This window comes from Cupressus sempervirens, chromosome 5 (genome assembly GCF_028749045.1).
Source record: "Cupressus sempervirens isolate cs-2001-9-10 chromosome 5, ASM2874904v1, whole genome shotgun sequence".
NCBI lineage: Eukaryota > Viridiplantae > Streptophyta > Pinopsida > Cupressales > Cupressaceae > Cupressus > Cupressus sempervirens.
Genome location: NC_143122.1, coordinates 321,708,519 through 321,732,061, shown reverse-complemented (window position 1 = coordinate 321,732,061; position 23,543 = coordinate 321,708,519). Strand labels below are relative to the sequence as shown.

General features: G+C 33.2%; 1 pseudogene; it reads right to left on the bottom strand.

Annotated features, from left to right (window-relative positions):
• Nucleotides 1–12,109: 12,109 nt before the first annotated feature.
• Nucleotides 12,110–23,317, bottom strand: LOC149555960 (fatty acyl-CoA reductase 2, chloroplastic-like; annotated as a pseudogene).
• Nucleotides 23,318–23,543: the final 226 nt, after the last annotated feature.

Sequence of the window (23,543 nt, the reverse complement as noted above, 5' to 3'; positions counted from 1 at the left end):
AGGCCTTGATACTTTGATGCCAATTCTTAAGAAGTAAAGTCCACACACAACTGGGGGGGATGGATTAGTTGTCACCAAATATAACTAAAAAGAAACTTATAAAAATAATCTCCAATAATTAAAATAATGATGCACAACAATAAGAAATCATACACAATAATACAATGATTTGTTGATTAGGGACACCCTTGATCATAGAAAAAACCCTAGTGGGGATGGCACACACAACATAGTGTACTAATATATAAATTCCTCAAGAAAGGATGTGACCCTTTTAGGAGTTCAATACAATGCATTTAGTACAACAACCCCTGTTAGAGCAAAGGTCCCTATTAGGAGACCTCAAATCCTTTTAGAAGGTTCCAACTCTATTAAAGGCTGATAGGAAAAAAGTAGACCCACTGCCTAAATGCTCCAAAAAAATTGAAATATAAACCTCTAAGATAACATATCTAGAATTATGAACTAAATTAAAAGGAAACCTACTTTCCAAAACTATTACTTTAAAGCTCTGCTTTGATCATCCAATATACAAGCTTGCATCCACATCAATCAATTGTACATGACATACCCAACGAAGGAAAATATCTTTCCTTTGTACCCCTTTACAAATAATTAATAAGGTCAGCTTGTTAGAGCCCTAATGCACTAATTACATATGTATGTGTTAAGGCATACACACCTTCATAATCATCACTACAAATATTATAATAAAGTTCCCACACATGATATTACATTTTACAATGATAAAATATATGGTTCCTCAACATTGTCAGCTGCCAGTAAAATACATTGCATGTTACACAACAACAACCTTTCGAGAATAGCCTAAATGCTTCTCACTCTCAAACATAGGTGCGAGAAAAATTTTTCTATCATATCCCAAGCTCATAGACATTAAGTCTTACTGGCCAATAAGATATAACAAAATACCACCAACTATCTTTGTCATTATTGTTAGAGTAATATTTTATTTTCCTACTACTTAAATCATATTGATTTAATTAGTTAAGTTATTACTCTTTAGTGCTTAAGCTTTCTCTTAGGTGCATTAATGATTAATTCTTTTATTAATTATTAATCTACAACCTAGCTTTTTTAGGCTTTAGGGTTTTGTTCACGTTTATAGTTTGAACCTTGTAATTCTTGTTTTATTATCTTACAATACATTTTCTGTGTCACTCTGCCGAGATTTCCAAGGTATGTTTTTTCCTCTTTGGTTTCCTTCCAACAATAGGTTATTTTGCATACAGGTGCTTTGATACCATGTAGAATTTTAGAAAACCCTGTGTAATCTGATAAATCGAGAGAAGGTTTACAAATAGAGATGGAACATACAATACATCATTGAATGTGCCATCTTGAATGCTTACTGAACCTTTCCCATAGACTGTTAGGGTAGTGTTATTCCCCATGAGAATATGAGGAATGGGAGAAGCCTCAATAGTAGAGAAGACCCCTTGAGAAGATGTCATATAGTGAGAAGAACTCGAATCCAATATCCAAGGGACCTAGGAAGGGGATGCAATGGATGCCTGTAATGCATGACCCTATCCAAAATCTCGGCTAGATGTCGAAGATATGGAAGAAGACTGAAAATTAGACCCCTATGAGGTAGAAGAGGATTGAGAGGAAATAGTGGATCAAGGAAGATAGTTGAGTTCACTGCAGATTCGGTCTTCATTCAAGATAGTGCAATAGGAGGCATTATTGCTAAAGGGATAGTTGATCATACCACCCATGTCTACACCTTCTCACACTTTGGTCCATCATCTCCATTGTTGGAGCACAACTCTTCTCATTCACAAGAGCATCGTGTGAATCAATTAGGACACTTGAACCTTTGTATTGTTCTTGAGATCATTTTTTTTGACTACCACACCACATCCTATTGAAGTCTTTCCTCTTTAGTAGGATTCTTCTTCAACTCTACTTGACCCTCTAGCTCCATTCATCGAGCCACCAGGTGCACTTGTTTAGGATTCTACAAAGGACATTTGTCTCCTCTTTCATGACAATATCAGCACACCTGTCACCCCACCTACATTGGGGATTCCCTTTCATGATCCTCATGTTTTCTCCTTTGAGCATCAATTAGGCCTTCTAGTTTCATATCTCATTCAGGGGTTTCCTTGTTCTGTGCCTTTATTTCTTCTACATTGGAGTTTCATTGGTTCAATCATTTATATAGGGGCTCAATCATTCTAGGGGGGCTTTGGTGTCTCTTCTCTCTCTCATGGGGGGGCCGATTGTACTTATGGTTTTGAGAGAGTCTCTTGAGCCATTTCCTTTTTTTTTCCTTGTTTTTAAAATCTCTTATTGGAGATGAGTTTTTCCCACTAGGTTTTCTTCTTTGTCTCCAATTTGCAAAGATTTCCTTGTATTGAGTACCTGATTAGGCCTTGTTGCCAGGACCCATTTTCTACTTTCATAGTTGTGCTAGGTTGGCTTAACCCCTACACTTAGCTCAATGGGGGATGTTAGAGTAATATTTTTTTTTTCTTACTACTTAAATCATATTGATTTAATTAGCTAAGGTATTACTCTTTAGTGCTTAAGCTTTCTCTTAGGTACATTAATAATTAATTCTTTTATTAATTATTAATGTGCAACCTATCTTTTTTAGGCTTTAGGGTTTTGTTCCCTTTATAGGTTGAACCTTGTAATTCTTGTTTTATTATCTTGGAATACATTTTCTCTCTCACTCCACTGAGATTTCCAAGTTGTGCTTTTTCCTCTTTGGTTTCCTTCTAGCAACAGGTTATTTTGCATGCAAGTGTTCTTGGTGAGCTGTGAAGTTGGTTTTCTCAACTTCTACAATTATTCCATGTACACTTGTATTTACTAAAGAAATTATAACTCATCCAAAGCTAAAAATAAGACTCGAAAAACATAGACATGATGTCTATACTCGTTCTACTACACAAATCTAAGCTTGCATTACATATCCTATCATAGACCAATTCCGCTATATTGATACTCAACCTGTGATATACAAAACATGTGCCTATCATGATTACACAAACATACGTTGTCATCAATGATAAAACTAGTCATCAATACAACATCTAAGGAATACATCCAAGTTCCAACAAAGATATCAATTGCTAATGCCTTCTTATGGGTTTTGCAATAGTTTTTGGATGACACCCTTCTATTTGGGATCTCTTAGATCATTAAGGCCAAACACTGGAAACAATTCATGGATGACTATGCCTTAGTGTCAAATCTACAAATGAACTACTATATAAGAAAAATTTACTTCTTCCACACTAATTTAGAGCTTAAAAATAAGTTCACTTGGATTATTGGTATTCATGAGACAACTCTCCTAAATACTTACCTAGATCTCCCACTTACTGTTAAGGAGGTGACCCCCCAATTCTAGAACACCATTCTCAAACAAATTTAGAGGAAACTAGCGAGATGGAAAGGAAAAACTCTTCGTAATGCTAGCAAACTGTAAATCTCTCAAGTCTCCCTTCAAGGTATACCTATTTATTTCCTATCCCTATTTAAGATCTCTAAAAGCATGTTTGAAAATCTAGAGAAGATTTAAAGGAATTTCTTTGGATAGGTATGGAGGAGAAAGCTAGACTTAGTCTTGTCAACTGGCACATGGTCTACAAACTAAAACACAAGGTGGTTTGGGAATCTCAAAGATAACTGATCTAAACAAAACCTAGCTAGCCAAAATTGGTTGGAATTTAGCTCTTGAGTAAACTGATTGGTGCAAAATCATAAGCACCAAGTATCTAATGAAAGAAACCTTTATTTATCCATGTTAATCTCTAAGGACCTTCCCCCTAGTTCCATAATTTGGAATAATATTGTTAGAACTAGTAATATTTTGAAACTTAGGGTTGAATGGCAGGTAAGCAATGGAAACATGACCAATTTTTGGGAGGACATATGGATGGGGAACAAGGCTATAGTTAAAAGCCAATTTAGACACATTATGAGACAAAATAAGAAATTCTTTGGTTCTATGGTTAATAATTACATTCCTCCTAACAAAGATTGGGCTAGGATTACAAAGTGCCTTGGGGAATATCCCCACCTCCTTCATTTGGTAGAGGACCTCCAAGTAATGTTAAATGACATAAAAATACCAATGTTTCAAAGAGAATATATCTTCATTTGGGATCAAAACTGATTTGGTGTATTTTATGACATTTTGACTTACAACCTACTAATCAATCCCTCTAAGGATCTAATGTGTTGGGGAAAAGTGTAGAACTCCTAACCTTTGCCCAAGATTAATTTCTTCTAGTGGACGACTTTGCATGGGAAATTTTGGACTATATACAATCTTAGACAAAGGGGCCTCCAACTAACCAATGTGTGCATTATATGCAAGAACGCAAAGGGAACTTTTCTCCACCTCCTAATCCACTATCCCTTTGTCTCCTCTATCTAGAGAAGGATACTTACCAAATTTAATATCTCTTGGACTTTCCTCAAAGATCTACATTAATTCATACACAACTAGGATTACCCCTCTAGCCACCCCATGATTTGACGAAATTGGAAACTCCTTCCTTACATTGATTGGAACATCTAGAAGGAGAGGAACAACAACATATTTAGGGACTTAGATAATAACAATGAGACTATGGTAAACATCACATAGAAACTACTCATTGAAAATGCTTCTATTTATAAATGGAAAACCCTAACTAATCTCCTCGTTTGTGGACTATATGTTGGCTAGTAAATGGAATCTCCTAAGTTCCTTCTTTAAAGTTGATAACTCTAAAACAATTTTGAGACTCAATACTAAATTGATGGGCCCAAATGCTCCTCGACTTAAACTTAAAGTCTTTGATGGTGCTACTCGCCTCATAGCATTTTTCCATTGGGACAAATACTATCATTGGATGCCCACTATGCAATGACTAGGAGTCAAAATTATGACAGTCTTGAGTATAATGTCAAAATTTCTTACACAAGGTTTTCAACAACATTGAAAGGTGATATTTCAACAATGGGAAGTCAAAATTCCAACAAGTAACCATCGAAAAAATGACCTGAATTTATTAGTGCAACCATAAAGGTTTGGAGGTCTATGGTGGATGTGCAATCAATGAGGAGGTGATTTCCATACCCAAGACTGAGCTAGAGAACATGGAAGTCAGGTACACCAACCTAGCCACTTATGCTCTTAGGGTGGTGCACACCTCTACCACTTCTCTCAACATTATGCAGAAAAAGAAGACAAGAAGGGATTTGATGGAGAAGCTACTAGGGAGTTATTTGCCTTCCTAGTTGAGGATTGGGCCTAGTGTTAGGATAAACCATGGACAGAAATAAAAAACTACATGCAAATATAACCAATAACAAAAAATAATAGAACACACAGAAATGAACACAAGGCACCAAGATTTAACGTGGTTCACCCAATCCCTGGGCTACGTCCACCAAACAACAAGTCCGATCTTATTACAATCCAGTGATTACAACCTGATTACAATCTGTAATCCCTTACAACTCAATACCGCTGCAAGAACCAATTTCGTATCACAACATTATGAAAAATACCCAACCCTAAGCCCTTTTATGTATAGTAATTTCTTGATCAGTCACCACAATCTAACAATCTCCCACTTGGAGACTGATCAGGCTCCACACTAAACAACAATCTCCCACTTGGAGACTGATCCTGTAGCAATACCACTACCACATGGGGCTCCCACTAGATCAAACCATCTTGGACTCTACTGTTCTTTTATTCATGTTCAGTCTAAAAGACCAACCGAAGCTGAAGAAGAGTTCAGCTTCTCCCTTGTTACAACCTTTGTCAACATATCTGCTGGATTGTCATTGGTATGTATCTTCTCCAGCTTTAACTGTCCATCCTCCAAAATTGACCGAATGAAATGGTACCGCAACTGTATGTGTTTGGTCTTAGAATGCAGAGCTGAATTCTTAGCAAGATGAATGGCACTCTGACTATCTGTGAACAAATAAGTATCCTTCTAAGGATGTCCCAATTCTTCCAAGAAGAACTAAAGCCATATGATCTCCTTGGTTGCCTCTGTAGCAGCAACATACTCTGCCTCTATAGTGGAGAGAGCATTAATCTTCTGTAACCTAGAAACCCAACTCACGGCTGCCCCACCAATAGTAAAGACATAACCTGTAGTACTCTGCCTGGTATCAATATCCCCAGCCAAATCTGAGTCAACATAGCCTTGTAAATTAGTAGTAGAGCCCCCAAAGTGTAAACACTTATTGGATGTTCCTCTCAAATATCTGAGAATCCACTTGACAGCATTCCAATTCTCAAATCCTGGATGACTCATATACCTACTAACGACTCCCATTGCATGTGCAATATTTGGCCTAGTGCATACCATAGCATACATCAAACTTCCTATAGCTGAAGCATAGGGTACCTTGGACATCTTATCCTCCTCTTCCTGTGTCTTGGGACACATCTCCTTAGTCAATTTCAAATGACCAGGTAAAGGTGTGCTGATAGCTTTAGCATTCTCCATAGAGAAATGTTGCAACACCTTCTCAACATAATCAGCTTGAGATAGCGTCAATGTTCTGTTCTTCCTATCTCTACAAATCTTCATACCAAGGATTTGTTTTGCTTCCCCCAAATCCTTCATAGCAAATGCATGTGCTAATTGGCATCTCAACCCCTTAATATGATCCATGTTAAACCCAGCTACAAACATATCATCAACATATAAACATAAAATAATGTAGCTATCATCATCCAACCCTTTAAAATAAACACAGTAATCTAAATGACACCTATTATATCCATGCTTATGCATAAAACTGTCAAATTTCAGATACCATTGCCGAGGTGCTTGCTTCAAGCCATATAAACTTTTTTTCAATTTGCACACTAAGTTCTCCTTACCTTTGACCTCAAAACCCTGTGGCTGAGCCATATATATTTCTTCATCCAAATCACCATGAAGAAAGGCTGTTTTAACATCCATCTGCTCTAAATGCAAATCTTCAGTAACCACAAGACTTAAAACAGTATGAATAGAAGTCATTTTAACAACAGGAGAAAATATCTCATCAAAATCAATTCTCTTTTTCTGTGCAAATCCTTTTACAACTAACCTGGCCTTAAATATTTTCTTACCTCCTTCCTCTTCTTTCAACCTGTAAAACCATTTATTCTGTAAAGCCTTCTTACTTGCAGGCAACTTGCACAAATCCCATGTCTTATTTTTCAGCAAAGAGTCCATTTCATCTTTCATTGTAGACTCCCACTGAATCTTAGTATCCACCTGCACAGCTTCATCATAACTTTCAGGTTCACCAGCATCAGTAAGTAAAATAGAATACAAAGAGGGAGAAAACCTTTGTGGAGGTCTAATTTGCCTTGTTGACCATCTAAATTCACTGGTGTGTGTGGTATTTGTTGTTGCAGTTGTTGCACATCATGAGGAATGGCTGGAACATTAGCTTTTGGAGTATCATCCAGCACTACATAATCATCTTCTTTCTTCTCATGTTGCTGCAATAGATCTTTGTACAACACTTTCTCATTGAATATGACATCCCGACTTCTAATAATTTTAAGATTTTCAAAATCCCAAAGCCTATAACCAAATTCATTAATGCCATATCCAACAAAGACACATTTCTTTGATTTAGCTTCTAGCTTGGTTCTATTTTTAGAGTCTATATGAGAAAAAGCTTCACAACCGAAGGTCTTGAGAAAAGAATAACTCACCTTCTTACCAGTCCATGCTTCCTCTGGAATACCACAACCCAAAGGAGTAGAGGGACCTCTATTAATCAAATATACTGCAGTATTGACAGCCTCCGCCCACATGTGTAAGGGCAACCCAACATGCAACCCCATGCTCCTTGTGCGCTCCATTATAGTCCTGTTCATGCATTCAGCCACTCCATTTTCCTGTGGAGTCCTTGGAATAGTTTTTTGTCTACGAATACCATTAGTGGAGCAATAATCTTTAAATTCATGACTGCAATACTCACCACCATTATCAGATCTGAGACATTTTAATTTCTTACCAGTCTCATTTTCAACCAAGCATTTCCATTTCTTAAAAGTTTGAAATACATCAGATTTCTATCTAAGGAAATAAACCCATACTTTTCTAGTTGCGTCATCAATAAATGTAACATAATAATGAGAGCCACCAAGGGAAGATACCTGGGCTGGTCCCCATACATCTGTATGCACAAGCTCTAATTTCTCCTTTTTGTTTTCCTTCCCTGTCTTTACAAAACTCACTCTCTTTTGTTTTCCATACACACAACTTTCACAGAAATCCATATTCACACATTTTAGACCTGGTAAAACTTTCCTTGAATGAAGTACTTTCATACCTTTCTCACTCATGTGCCCAAGTCTATTGTGCCACAACGCTGTATCAGAATCTATAGCAGCTATTGGTTCTCCCTGCTCAACTGCAGTAATTGTTCCTGAATATTCATTTTTCTCTGAAACAATCAAAGTAGAAGGAACAATATGACCTGTACAAAGATATAAGGTTCCTAATTTCACACCTTTTGCTACTACAAGGGAACCTTTTGAAACCTTCCAATTTTTATCATTAAAAGTAACTACACAACCCTCATCACCGAGTTGCCCTGCTGAAATTAAATTTCTACTTAGTTTTGGAACATGTCTTACCTTATGTAGTAGCCAATGATTCCCATTCTACAACTTAATCTTAATTTTTCCCTTTCCAACAATTTGACAGGGTTCATTATCCCCCAAATAAACAAGCCCAAAATCCCCTTGGACATAATCAATGAAATAACCTCTATGAGGTGTAGCATGAAATGAAGCACCAGAATCTAAAACCCATGAATCATCAACACTCTCTAAAGACAGAAGCAAAGCATCCTCTTCGGATTTGTTACTTACCACATTTTCCTCCTTGTCTCCATCTGATTTATCTCTTTCATTTTTCTTTCGATTCCAGCAATCTTTCTTTTTGTGCCCTGGTTTCCCACAGTACCAGCAATCATTTGGTCCTCTTGATTGAGACCTCCACCCCTTTGACTTTCCTCTTGATTTCCCATGATTTCCAGATTTACTTCCTCTTTCAGTCATTCTGCCCCTTCTTTGTGCATTTAAAGCACTTCCTGATGTAGATCCACCTGAGGATTTTCTACGAGTTTCCTCACTTAAAATAACACCGATCACATCATCATATTTTAGGGTACTAGATCTAGGAACATAATTACTCACCACCATTACCAACCATTCCAGCTTTCAGGCAAAGAACACAAAATCAAGAGAGCCCTAATTTCTTCATCAAAATTGATACCCACAGAAGATAATTGACTAGTAATAGTATTAAACTCATTTAAGTGATCTGCAACAGATCCACCTTCTGCCATTTTCATATTAAATAAACGCTTCATGAGAAATACCTTATTTGAAGGGGAGGGCTTTTCATATAGTGTCGCTAGGGTTTTCATCAAATCTTCTGTCATCTTTGCTTTTGTAATATTAAATGCCACTGATGGTGCCAAGCATAACCGAATGCTTCCGAGTGCCTTTCTGTCCAAAAGATCCCATTCAACCTCTGACATAGTTCCCTGATTCTGGGCTTTTCCTTCCAACAGCTTCCATAAATCCTTCTGATATAAATAGTCTTCCATTTGCATCTTCCATAACTGGAAGTTCTGCCCATTAAACCTATCAACCCTCAACTTACCCTCATCTGCCATCGCTCCCACTCAACTGTGAGACTCCCACTTAACCATGAGACTTTCCTGCAGAGGATAACTTAAAGACAACCTTGCTCTGATACCACTTGTTAGGATAAACCATGGACAGAAATAAAAAACTACATGCAAATATAACCAATAACAGAAAATAATAGAACACACAGAAATGAACACAAGGCACCAAGATTTAACGTGGTTCACCCAATCCCTGGGCTACGTCCACCAAACAACAAGTTCGATCTTATTACAATCCAGTGATTACAACCTGATTACAATCCATAATCCCTTACAGCTCAATACCACCGCAAGAACCAATTTCGTATCACGACATTATGAAAAATACCCAACCCTAAGCCCTTTTATACAAGTATTAAACTGCTTTAGCGTTATAACATGTCAGCCATAATATGTCGGCTACCATGTTGGCTACAATCTAACAATCTCCCACTTGGGGACTGATCAGGCTCCACACTAAACAACACCTAGTTGTTGCTATGAAAACCTAAGGAGGGAAATAATTAGTTTTAATATTTTTTAAGTCTTTTCAAGTTAGTTAATTACTTGAGGACCTTTAGTATGCTCATTTACTTTCTTTATTATTATTTATCACATTCTTGTTAAAAGCCGTATTGGCTTAGTTGCAGGTTTTCCTAGGAAGTTAGACAGTTTAATTTTTTTAAATTAAGAGAAGGGATCTATTGTGAATTTGTTTTCCAGTTGTTTTGATGTGTTGTAACTTGTGATTGTTTTGATTGTAACTTGTGATTGTTCTTCATAGATCAACCCTCTTTTTTTTGCTACTTTTAATTTCAAAAACAAGTTATGAAACAAGTAAAATCTTTGATAAATATGAAACATCAAAGTAATACTCTAAATAAAAAGCTAGAATACTCTACTTATTTTTAGAAAAACACTATTATGGTTATGTGGTATTTAAGGGAGGGGTTTTTGAAATAAAAAAATGGGATCTCCTATAAACCTTTTTGATTTCTAGTTGTTTTGATGTGTTGTGAATTTTTACTATTCTTTCTAGATCAGCCCCCTTATTTTAGCTATTTTTTCATTTCAAAAATAAGTTATGAAATAAGTTAAGTGTTTGATAAATATAAAACAATAAAAAAATACTGTTAATAGAACTACCTCTTTTTAAAAAATATTTCATTTGATTTATGGTATATTTTTCCTCATCATCTTTAAATCTTCCCACATGTGAACTCCATTAAATTTTTTAATTTTATAAAATTATACATTTCATTCTATCACCAATATCACCATTTAAAAGATAAGCTCTACCACTAATAACAAACACATTTTTTATATTGTATAATATATTATTTCATTTATCCTAAAATTCTTAGAAGTAATACCAAATTGGAAATGTCTTTTTCCATATCCCTCTATTATTTGGTGAATTGAATCTGTAGCGATTTCATTGCTGATATCAACTATTAATGAATTTTTGCAGCTGACAATTGCATTTATGGCTCCAAACAATGTACTTATCAAATAAGCAACCCTCGACAAGACGCAGTTGAAAGTATTTCTGCAGGCACCGTGACACCACACTTGTCTTTGCTAAAATTCTCATTAGCGCTAGAAAGAATTATAAATATAATGATTCTCTTTAAATTATTCAATTTTATAGAAATTTGGTTATGTCATGAATGTATTTAGATTAAATTTCAGTTAAAAGATTTAAGTTATTTTTATAGTATTATTTTAACATTCTGTTGGATTTAGCTCATATAAAATTTCTAATTTTTCACTGATTTATATTTATATAGTGGATAATTAGTTTATAGTATACTGCTTTAATATCAAAAACACCTCAGTAAATTTATTATATATTATAAAAAATAACTTAATATTATTGTTATAACATGATGAATTCTATATATTCAAATTTAGATTTTAATATAATTTGGTTTATTTTCTTGAATTTTTTATTATATTTATTGAAGATTTCTAATTATCAAAATAAATTTCTTCTTTATTCATATTTTTATTTGTCCATCATAGAATTATTCATTACTTTCTTTTGTCTATCATAGTGTGAGAATTCCTCAATACTCTTCACTTACAAAATTCAACAAAAATAATAGATTACAAAAATACAACAAATTCACTCTCTATTTATTTAATGCTACTTTCAAATTTATAACATTTTATGTAAACTCCAATTTGTATAACAATTAAACCTCCTTTAGATATAAGTACACCTTCAAATAGAAATAAAAGTACTAGTCAATAAATGTCAAATCTTTACAATATATATCAATACTTGGAATAAGTCAATTTTGGCTATTTAACACTTTGTGTTGGAATGAAGCTTAGTGTGTGATGTTTAAGCCGTCCAAATAAGGACTTGTCCCTAAAAATCCACTAAAAATCCAATTAATTCTCTTCTATTTTCAATTATTTAGGCCCTCACCAATAGAGGGGCTGCAGGATCCTTCTCTTGTTCAATAGCTTTAGATCTTCTTTTCATCATAACATTTCCAAGAAGTCCTGGAATATGAATGTTCATAATATAATCATTCCAGTCTATACCATTGACATCAAATCCAAATATTTCCTTTTCATCTTGGGAGAGTTCTTGCAATAACTTATTTATGTTTGTGTTGTCAAATCTAGAGTCAAAATGAATACAACTCTTGTTAAAGAAAGTGTATTAATGCAAGAAGACCAAGTAAAAACAATGAAATAAATTTAATTAAATAGATTTACCTGGCTCTACAAGTAAGATATGACTGGTATACCCTGCCTACATGTTTGTTGAGATGGGCTCCTAATTTCATAGCAATGCACTCTTGCTTTTCCATTTGTACAAAAGAATGCCCATTTACCTATTTTCATTGTACATATTGTAATAATCATTTCATGCATCAAAATTTAAACCGCAACATAGTCTAAAATGTTCTATAAGTGTTCATGCCTGCCATCATTAATAAAAGGAAAAAAAATCCACTACAACTTACATTTAATGACATGTTTAAAGCATGAGAATCAAGATCTTCCATGTTGCCAAATCGCTTGAGGGAATTCTTTACGTTTATTGATCTGCCCCTAATATCAGCATAAGGATGAGCTTTGAAGTACCGATAAAACATCCCAAAAAGTTCCCCTGTGAGTACTAGATTTGCAACAGAAGAAGCTACTTGATAAACCTCCATGCCAGATTTGCCAGCATGTTTTGCCATTACTGCAATTATTGAGTTCGCAACCATATCTACTGGGACCTATGTAGAAAAAAATAAAAATTTGTCAGTACAATTCACAAAAACACTGCTAAAAACTCTGTGACGATGTTGATAGTTACTATATCAAGTGTCACGTTTGGATCAACAATCAGGGCAGAGAGTTGGCCTTTAGCGTAGTAGGCAATTATCGGATCCACCATCCTGAATCAGTTGAATTGATGTACAAAATTTAGTCAACAACCATAAAACTGACAAGTAGGAGATTTTTACATAGCAAGTCAAATTGTGATATTGCTATCAAGACTTAATTGTGTAATTTTATAGTCAAACTCATTGATTCATGTATCATGAGTAGCGATTCACATATGATTCACATATGAATCCATCCACCTCTCAATGGAACACTTAGCACTCATTGGATCTAGGTGACATCACCTCGATCCAATGAGTGCTAAGTGTTCCATTTATTCATGTGTGAATCACTACTCATGCTACAATAGACAATGAGTTTGACTAAAAAATTACCCAGTTAAATTCTGATAGCAATATCACAACTATAAAACTATTGAAAAGGATATTAAAAAAAAAAAATCATGTTTCATTTGTCTTGTATTGTCATTATTGATTTGTATTAAATAAATGAATCATTCTTTCAGCTATCTGATATAGTTGTTATTCTTGTAACTTAGCCTTAATTCAAGGTTTTTTTTAAAAAAATAGGGAAAAAAAAAGGCATAAAAAGGACAATTTCTCAATGAGGTAGAATAAAAGCATAAAATTATTGGTCCTAGGTTGCAGGGAGAGGCCTTGTAGAATATTTTATGTACTCTTGCTTACAAAGATTATTTATTTAGGCAGAGTTTTACATTGAGGATGAAACAATGAACCAACAAAGGAAGGCTGATGATGACAGATGAACCACCAATCTGAGAACATAAATAACTTCCAAGGGCCTTGTAATAATCAAAGTAAAGTGGAAAGTATATTCATTCATATTTTAGGAATAGTAATTTACAGTATTTTTTTGGAGAAAGAATGGTATATTTAGTATTTATTATAGTAAAGCGACATGGTTGAAGTATGGTCTTATGAAGAGTTCATCTATTTTAATGCTGTTCTAATTCAAACACGCATAAACTAACTATAAAGTTTCTTCAAAGATTAAGTCTATGGTAGCAAACTAATTTAAGCAAATAGATAAGCAAGTGAAGTAAACTTAATCGAGTGGAAATTTCATGGTTAAGCACAGTTCACTTGAAGTAGTACTATAATGGGTGACCTCCCAAGAAGGTCCAATCATTGTTTTATGGTTTAGTAGTTAATAAGAACTAATTTTCCATGAGCAAGAACAACACATTTAGCATCATTAAATTTAAGTAATGTTCACACAGCTAAAAGATTGGGTCTTTTGAGCTCACCTATCCTAATGCTATTCTAACTCAAGCATGCATAACCTAACTATGAAAATTCCTTAAATATTAAGCTCACTGTAACAAACTAACTTTAAATGGGATAGAAGTTAAGTGGAATTAATCTTTGAAGAAATTCCTTGACTAAACAGAGTTGAATCATAATAAATAAGCACTAAATGTATTATCCATTTCCATGGAAAAAAAATATAAGGCACTAATTGTACTTTTTAAAAATGACACTATTAATTCTTAAAATTTATATCATAATGCTATAATGAAATTAATCATGACAAGCAAATTTGATAATTATGTTCAAAGACAATTTGACAAGTACCATAAACTAGTCTTTGGATGGTAAATGCTTGATAAATGCATGAAGTTCAAGATTCTTCTTACCGAAGGCCTTCTATCCATCCAGGAAATGGATCCCTCAATCACACTAGGTCTAACAATAGCCAATGTAATTTCTCCTCTCTTATGGTCTAAAAACATCTCTCCCATCGCCTTGCTGAACACATAAACATCATTCCATCCATATGTTCTTGCCCTGCAAAGTTCATCAGGTAAAAATATATTATTTATTAAATATTGGGAATTCTTGTCTCAGAAACATCTTATAGGCCACCCTTAAGGAGAAATCGGATCGTAGATTATGGAGATTGAAATATAAAATAACAAATCAGGAAGTAGCTTAGGAATTCTTTTTGTACCATTTCAAAGCCATGTCTTTCATTGTTTGGCAAATGCCATCATCATGAAAAGGTCGAACAATTTTGGCCAGTTCAAATTCATTCAAAATGTTCAAAGCTGGATAATCTTCCATTTTGAACGGTTTTATTTCTCATATAATATGTTTGTTATAATATTGAGTTTGCATTGAAGGTTCATGTCCATACACACCTTCAAAATTACCATTGGGTCTAAGATGGCCAAGTGATGAATTTTAATATATAATTGACCCTTTTTTATCATAAATTTTAAAAGGGGGAAAATAGAAAAGAAAAAGAAGAGAAAATAATGTTATCCAGGTTCGGACTTCTCTACAATCTTTTTCAATATCTCTCTTTCATCTTGATGATGGATGATTGAGTATGACCTAAAACATTTGTGCAAATAATATCCACAAAATTGAATTCAAAAGTGCACACACTAATTACTATGGACAATGAAAATCTAACATCTTTAATTATGTCATCCATTTTATTTATGGATTCAATTATGTGAAATTTATTATCATCAATATATTGGATCACGCTCTATGATTCTTCATCGAGATTAAAAAGAGAAGTGCAGGAGAAAAATATATCTCTATATCCTCTAGCTCTCTTTCTCATCCAGTTGAAGGATCATAGAAAATGATTTTAAATGTTGATGATAAAAGATCACACATACTCAAATCTAGAAAAAAAAAGATAAATTGATAATGGACTATGGAAATTGAGTCTCTCTCTGATAAAATCATGGTTACATAGAAAACATTTTTCTACAAAGATAAAAATAAAATAAAATATTTTTCCTATTATATTTAACAAAAAAATTAAATGGTGGTTGGTAAACTTTTTAATGTGTCTAGCAGTGTTGGATGTTAGGATTCTTAAGTATTGGAGGTGAGGATGGGGTGGGGTTAATTAGTACAAACAAGTAATTAAAAAAATTCAACCATAGATTTGTTAAGATGAAATACTAATTTCCAAACTGTAAAGAATATAATTGGTGCTAGTAGATAAAATATAACAATATTAAACAACCACACAACCATTACACATAACACCATGGTATTGGTATCATGGAAACCCTTGTTGAAAGGTGAAAATGATAAGGGGAATTATACCCACAAGCTCATTGTTGCAGTAAATGAGTCATACAAATATGCTTTTTGAGGTTCACCCTATTATGAGTGATTTGGATATTTTTAATTACAATTCAAACCTAACCTTTCAATGTTAAAATGACAATTTTCCCACCTTACTGGATTTTTCTAAAATTTGGGATTTTGGTGCATTTTATGGATTTTGAAATTTCCTCATGTCTTCACAATATGGTTCATTGATTCCTTTGAAATACAAGCTCTTGGCATAGTGGCCAAATGAGCAACTAGGAATTTATGCATTTGTTGTATTTTACTTGGTTTCTTACCTTGAGTTTGGAAGCGATTTACCTCTAGATTTTTTCTTTGGGTGCAAGATTGGTGTGTATGGATCTATGGAGGAGACTAAATCTAGGAATATTGTATTGGGCCTATGTACTATCCTTTGGGTTATGCAACTTCTTGGCATGTATATATACCTCATGATAGTGGTCGGGTGACTATCTCCATGAGCATGGTCAGGTGGGCCCAGGGTTCCATGTAGTAGGGTCAAGTTATAATTTATTGTTATTGGGATTGGTGCATGGATGACAAAATTACTCCAGTGACAGAGTTTTGAGCATGATGTGCTTCTTTTGATCCCTACTTGGTATTTTCACATTATACATTTATACTTGTTTTACATCCTTTGATCTGTTAGATTTTGATGTTATTCGTGATATTTAGTGTGAACAATCTCAAATCATGCATTTCAATATTCCTCAGTGTGGATTTGTACTCATTTTAGCTGTGTTGGATCCAATATATTTGTATTTTAAATTTAGCTACGTATTTAAGAAAATTTTGCATATATTTTTCTAAACCTACACATATGACCCTCAAAGCTATTCATTTGTTCATAAAAGTTGTACATGTACTCAACAAAGTTACACATATGTTAATCAAATCTGTGCATCTATTCGAGACTAACAATGTCTAATCTCGATTTTGCACATATGTCTTTGAAATAACTTTTGTGTATCGATGTTAGAGAGTTGTTCCTAGGTCTATGAAAACAATGAATTCCATATTGGTTTCCCCTTGTCTATGGGACCTTTTCATGTATTCACTTCCCATTTTTTATTTTGGTATATGAGATTGAGTTCACTTTTCAATTTGGGCTTAAAATAAACCTTGCAATATTTTGTACCGAGGATGAGTTGGTTGCCTTGTTTGGAATTCATGGAAATTAGTTTGGTCTTGTTCCATGAGGTTCATGGACTCAATTTATTCTATCACAAGTTGACTCAAATGTTTTCATTTGTCTTTCCTAAGTGTCTGGATTATCTTGGAACCCTTGGAAGTCGTTTGAGTCTTCCACTTGTGTATGATCATGTGATGATTGTGGTTTACTTCTAGTAGGTTTCACCTTTATTTATATGTATTATGGTTAATTAATGCACTTGCATGTATGATGCATACCTTTATAGAAAAAAATGTTAAGTTCTTATTTGACCCTATGTTATGAGGTTTCCTTAGTGAGGCATTACATCTTTCTTGACGTTATAGGACAAGTATGTCCAATGCTTCAATATTTCCACATTCCTTGTCTACAATCTGCCAATTTTCTATAAAGGGGTCACATTAAATTGCTCTAAATTTATATATCATGGTGCAATGAATCCATTTAATACATCAAATAAGGCCCTTTAAAGATATAGTTCACATGCAAAACCAAGATTTCATGACTACTAACTTTTATCTGTCTAATTTCTTCTTCCATAAAATTCTTCATTTGTTGGGTCTTGCAACTATTTGAAAAAATCATCCTCTGTCATAAAAATCAAGCCAGTTATTTTTAGGGGGTGTCTTATCTCCATCCCTTGGTCCACCAGGGTATGATTTTCTCAAATTTTCTTCTAAACAATGCTAAGAATCATATTATCATAAAGAGGGGGAAAATGTAAATATGTAGAAATGGTCAATGCTTTTGGATCTCCCTTTTAACATATTTTTTGCATAGTTGATCTTTATCATTTGTCAATTTTTTCATTCACACATTAATCAAATAATGACAATTATTAAATTAATTGGTAAGATATCATCATGTCTTATCAGTTTGTCATTTTTCACTAGTCCAATTAAGGTTTTCTCAGTCGTTTAATCGTCATCTTCTTGTCATTGGTCTGGATTTTAGGGGTATATAATTGTTGAAAACTACAATTGGACCAATTGTTATGTTGTCATTGATGTCAAACCTTATTCGTGAGACTATTTTCTATCTGATTTGAGTGTCATATCTATTTGATTGATGAAGAGGATTTAAGAAGTTGGTCATAACAAAACCACCTAGAGGAAAGGTTGAGTTATGGAGAGGAAACTACAAATGGACAATTAATTAGTTAGGCTTTCACAAGATAAAGTGATTGTTCGAATCATGTTACAAGTGGACAAGACAGTAACAATAAATCCTTGAAGAATAGATTAAAGATAGATCTCATGCACATGCTTGAGCGAGAAACAGAGCATAAAATTAAGGAACTTGAAGTATATGTCGAGTGATGCTAGTGTCGAATGAGCCATAGTTAGTGTTGATTGAGCATCAATATTGACTGAGTGACAGTATATGTGCTAAGAAAGAAATCTATTAGTGACCAAGTAGCCCATTGATGTCCGAGTGTTAGAACATAGTGATTGCCAATTAACAACATTTCAACAATCTATGATAAATCATAATTTCCAGCTGACAGAGTTGATTTCTTGGAATATGGAAAGCATGTTGAAGAAAAGGATGAATGACCTAGAAAATTAAATCGAAGGAAACAATGTCTGCATGTTCCTATGTAAGGAGTCATGAAGAAGTTTCTAGAAAAGAAGAGGATGAACAAGAAGGTGAAAAAATTCATTGTATGTGTTGAATATAATCGTAACCCTGAGATCTACAGTGGTGTCTAAGTGACAAAATATTAGAATTACTTATTTAAGGAGGTATAAGGGCTAATCTTATCAAGAAGTTGAAAGTTGGAGTGGTAGTTGATGCTATTGATTAGAAAACTTAAACAAAAGGTTGAGAAGAGTTGAGAAGAAGAGAAGTGTAATTTCTTGAAGGGTTGCCAAGAGAATCAGAGACTGAGGTGACAATGTAGGTCTGTCAGTCGATCAACTTGTGAGCGGAACTGAGATCCAAATTTGCAAACTGAACTTGACAGATCAAAACCTGTTGTTACTTTCTAACCATTATATTGATGTAGTATTAAAATTCTTTAATTGAGGTTGACCTAACAGTCATATGTAAATCCTTTAATCAAGGTGGCATTCTAATGGAATGTTCTAAAGTGCTTTAACAAGGCCACTCCTAATAGGGTGATTAAATCCTTTAACAAGGTCACATTTAACTATGTGTTTCATAATCTTTAATACACTTGGCTCCTAATAGAGCTCACTTCATAAGAGTGAAAATATTGGTGACATGTTGTTGGTGGTTTTTCCCAAATTGAGTTTCCACATTAAATCCTAGTGTCAAACTTGTGTGGATGTTAAATTTGGCAATTTACTGTTAATGTTTACATTTTGCAAAGTATGTAATATTGAGGATAGTGGATTGCTAATTTATGTTTACTGAAAGTTGACTATAGAGACGAAGCTATTGAATGTTAAGATCTAAAGTTATTTAAGTGTTTGTTTGTTCAATTGGTACACCTGGACCTTGGATAACTGATTCACCCCCCAATTATTCTAAACATTCTAACATATAATAACTTAAATATTATACCCCTTGTCCTAATATGTCCTCCCGAGGATAAATAAATATGGCATTTATTAATCTCATTTATCTTTTTGGCACAATTAAATGAATATTATTTAATTGGTTGATTATCAATATGAAGGTGAATTAATAAATTAATATTTATTGGCATCTCTACAATTTTATCTCCATTTTGTAATCGCACTTGCATTATTTCTTTTCTTCTACCTTGTCCTTTTGGCTCTCACTTGACCTTTCCTTTCCTTCACCCTTGTCCTCTCACATCCTTTTATTCGTGTCTATTCATGTGACACTAAAAATCTATAAATTGTGCTATAAATCTTCATTTTCACTAGCAACAAACTACAATATTATAGTATCCTTATTGTTATTCCATTGAATTATCCTTGCTTAATAATCTTTTTGAGAAAAAACATTTAACTAGAGGAGAAAGAAAAATAATGAAGTTCGATGAAGGGTTTGCATAGAATTTGTTTGTGTTTTATTTTAAATTTATGAAATTTTGATTTCATAACTTTATTGATGAGATCATGTTTTTTTGTTTGAAAGATGTTATAGCATTTTTATGGTTAGCTTATCATTTTTATTTCTAAACCCATAATTTTCCTTGTTTATAGGGCCCATATTCATTATTTAGCAACTTTAGTTAAAAATAAATTGAAAAGGTTTTAGGATAAGAAAATGATGGCATATCCACTATGGTAGAGTTATCTACATACTTTAGGAGACCTTATCTAAAGTGCAATATTTTGCTAATATAGATCCTAGTGACATTATTATTATTATGAATTTGAACTTACTCAAATGTGGTAATAAAAGATTTATGAAAATGTTTTGTAGGTATGCTAAGATGAATATTCAAAAAGTCTAAGGTAGATTATTTTTCTCATAATTTTGAAGATTAACACTCATAACTCTTCTAGGAGGAATATTCGACATGCTAGGATATGAGAGAGTAGGAGAGATATCTCTATGGTTGTCTTGTTTCTCTTTCCTAGTTATAAAGGATAACAAATGAATAATTTCATGGAAGCTCTTGTTCTTACTACTTAGGCTAGAGAAAAATTGTCTATGTCAAATTCCTAGGTTTTGGTTGATTTGCTAAAAAGGTAAAGGATGCAGGTAATGACTTGGTAGTTATCTTTATTGGTCAAGTAAACCCTTAGTCTAAGTAACTCTTTAAACTTTTGTTTACTTTTGCTACATTCCTAAGGAATAGAATAGGGTGAATAGTTGTTTGGTTAATGGACCCCCTAGCATATAAAGGGCGAAACGTTGGTAATTGATGAGTTTTTCCCCTAGAAAATTCTCAAACAATAGAGGTTAGTATGGATGACATGATAAATTTTATGTTTGTTCCCATTGGATTCCTTGATAGGATATTCATTTAGATGCTATCTAATTTTTCAAGATTTATTTCTAGTCTTGCTATGTAATGATTCTTTTATGAAAATAATATTTTACATTTTGTTTCAACCTAATCATAACTCTAAATCCATCGCTAATCACAACACTTAATCTAATTCTAATCATAATACTAATCACAACTCTAACACTAAGACAAATCACAGTCCTAGTTTAAACCCCAATTCATTTAATTTTTAGTCTTGCCTATAACATGAACTTGAATTATAGGTGGGAGCCTATAACACAATGGTAAATTGTGACCCTCTTATTGAAGAGGTCTTGGATTCAAATCTATTCACGCTTAATAAATGACATCAAATGATATTGCACTTTAACCCCTCCTTACCTTGATATTGCACTCTAACCCCTCCTTACCCTGGTCTTACCAACTCCCAAGTTGAGGAGAGGAAGGGGCAAGTAGAAGCTAACTAGTCCTCCTAAGTTTGTGGGCAATCACTCTTAATTTTATAAACCTATTATCAAAATACAATATCATTTCTTGATTAAAACAACTTCATAAAGATGTTTATATATACATTTTAAAAATACAAAAATACTTACAAATTTATCTTGAATTATATTTTACTTTATCATTTTCAAAAGTAAAATAATAAATTTATTTTTTAATAATTATTAACTTCTATGAATTACTCTTTTAATAGATAACAAACATCTCATAATCATATATTCCCTTTAATAAATGCATCTAAAAAACTTCTCAAGCAACATCCTCTCAATTACTTAATCAACAACACCATGAATATTTAACTACTATTAACTACTAAGAATAACAGAGAATTTTAATAAAAAACTCTCCCAAATATTGCTGTAGATTTTAGTTTTCTACATAGAATTTTTCATAAACAACTCCCTCAAACTCACAAAAATTAAGACAACCTATAAAAACAAGCACACATAGAAGTCTTAAGACCTCACCAATAGAAGGACTGCAGGATTTCTGTCATGTTCGATGGCTTTAGATCTATTTTTCATCATGACATTTTCAAGGAGTCCCAGAATATGAACCTTCATAATGTAATCATCCCATTCTATCCTATTTACATCAAATCCAAATATTTCCCTTTCCTCTTGGGAGAGTTCTTGGAATAATTTATTTGTGTTTGAGTTATCAAATCTGAAATCAAAATAAATACAATTCTTATGAGATAGTTTCTTAATATAAGAAGAACAATGAAAACAGTGAAATGGATTTGATCAAATACCTTGCTCTGCAAGTAAAATATGACTGGTATATCCTGCCAATGTGTCTATTCACACGAGCTCTTACTTTCATGGCAATGCATTCTTGCTTTTCCACTTGAACAAAAGGGTGCCCATTTGTCTATTATCATCACCCATTGTTGTAATCAATGTTCTAAAATTTTAAGTGAAATGACTAAATTAAGAAAAATAGAATTAATTTGATATATGTTTCACCAGAATGACTCCTCTATGGATGGATGATTAAATGAGATTCAAATTTTCAATTCATATATGTATGTTTCTGAGAAACTCGTATCAATTAAGACAACTGAATAATAACTATAAAATTTTTTAAATAAGTAAACACTTGCACATCAAAATTCCTCTAAATATGTCTTAAAAAAATTATATAATCATGAATTATTAAAAAAAAATCTAGTGCAACTTACATTTAATGATTTGTTTATGGGATGAGAAGATAGATCTTCCATGTTGCCAAACAGCTCGAGAGAATCCTTTACTTTTACTAGTTTAGCCCTCATGTCAACATAAGGGTGGGATTTAAAATATAGATAAAACATGCTTACCCCTCCAGCCTAGATTTGCCAACATGCTTTGCCATTACTGCAAGTATTGTGTTTACAACCATATCTACCGGGACCTGAAGTTTATATTATTTGTATTTATAAATACATGAAGAAAATTATGACTATGATTAATGTTTATCAAAACAATTCAATTAACACTCTTAATATTGTGTGGTGATACTTACAATATCAAAAGCCACATTTTGATCAGCAATGAGGGCAGAGAGCTGGCCTTTTGCATAGTAGGCAATTATTGGATCCACCATTCTGCATCAATTGAATTTTAATAAAATGTTTAGTCTGCAATAAATAGAATTTGATTACGTTATAAAATGTAAATTATTTTTTTAAATCTCTAACATCATAAAATTTATCTTTAAATCGGGAAAAAATAGTTTTATGAAATAGAATGGTTTTAGAACTATTAATTTCTTTATATTGTAGTTTGTAGATGATAGATTCTTAAGAATATTCATGTTTTAGTTAGAAGAT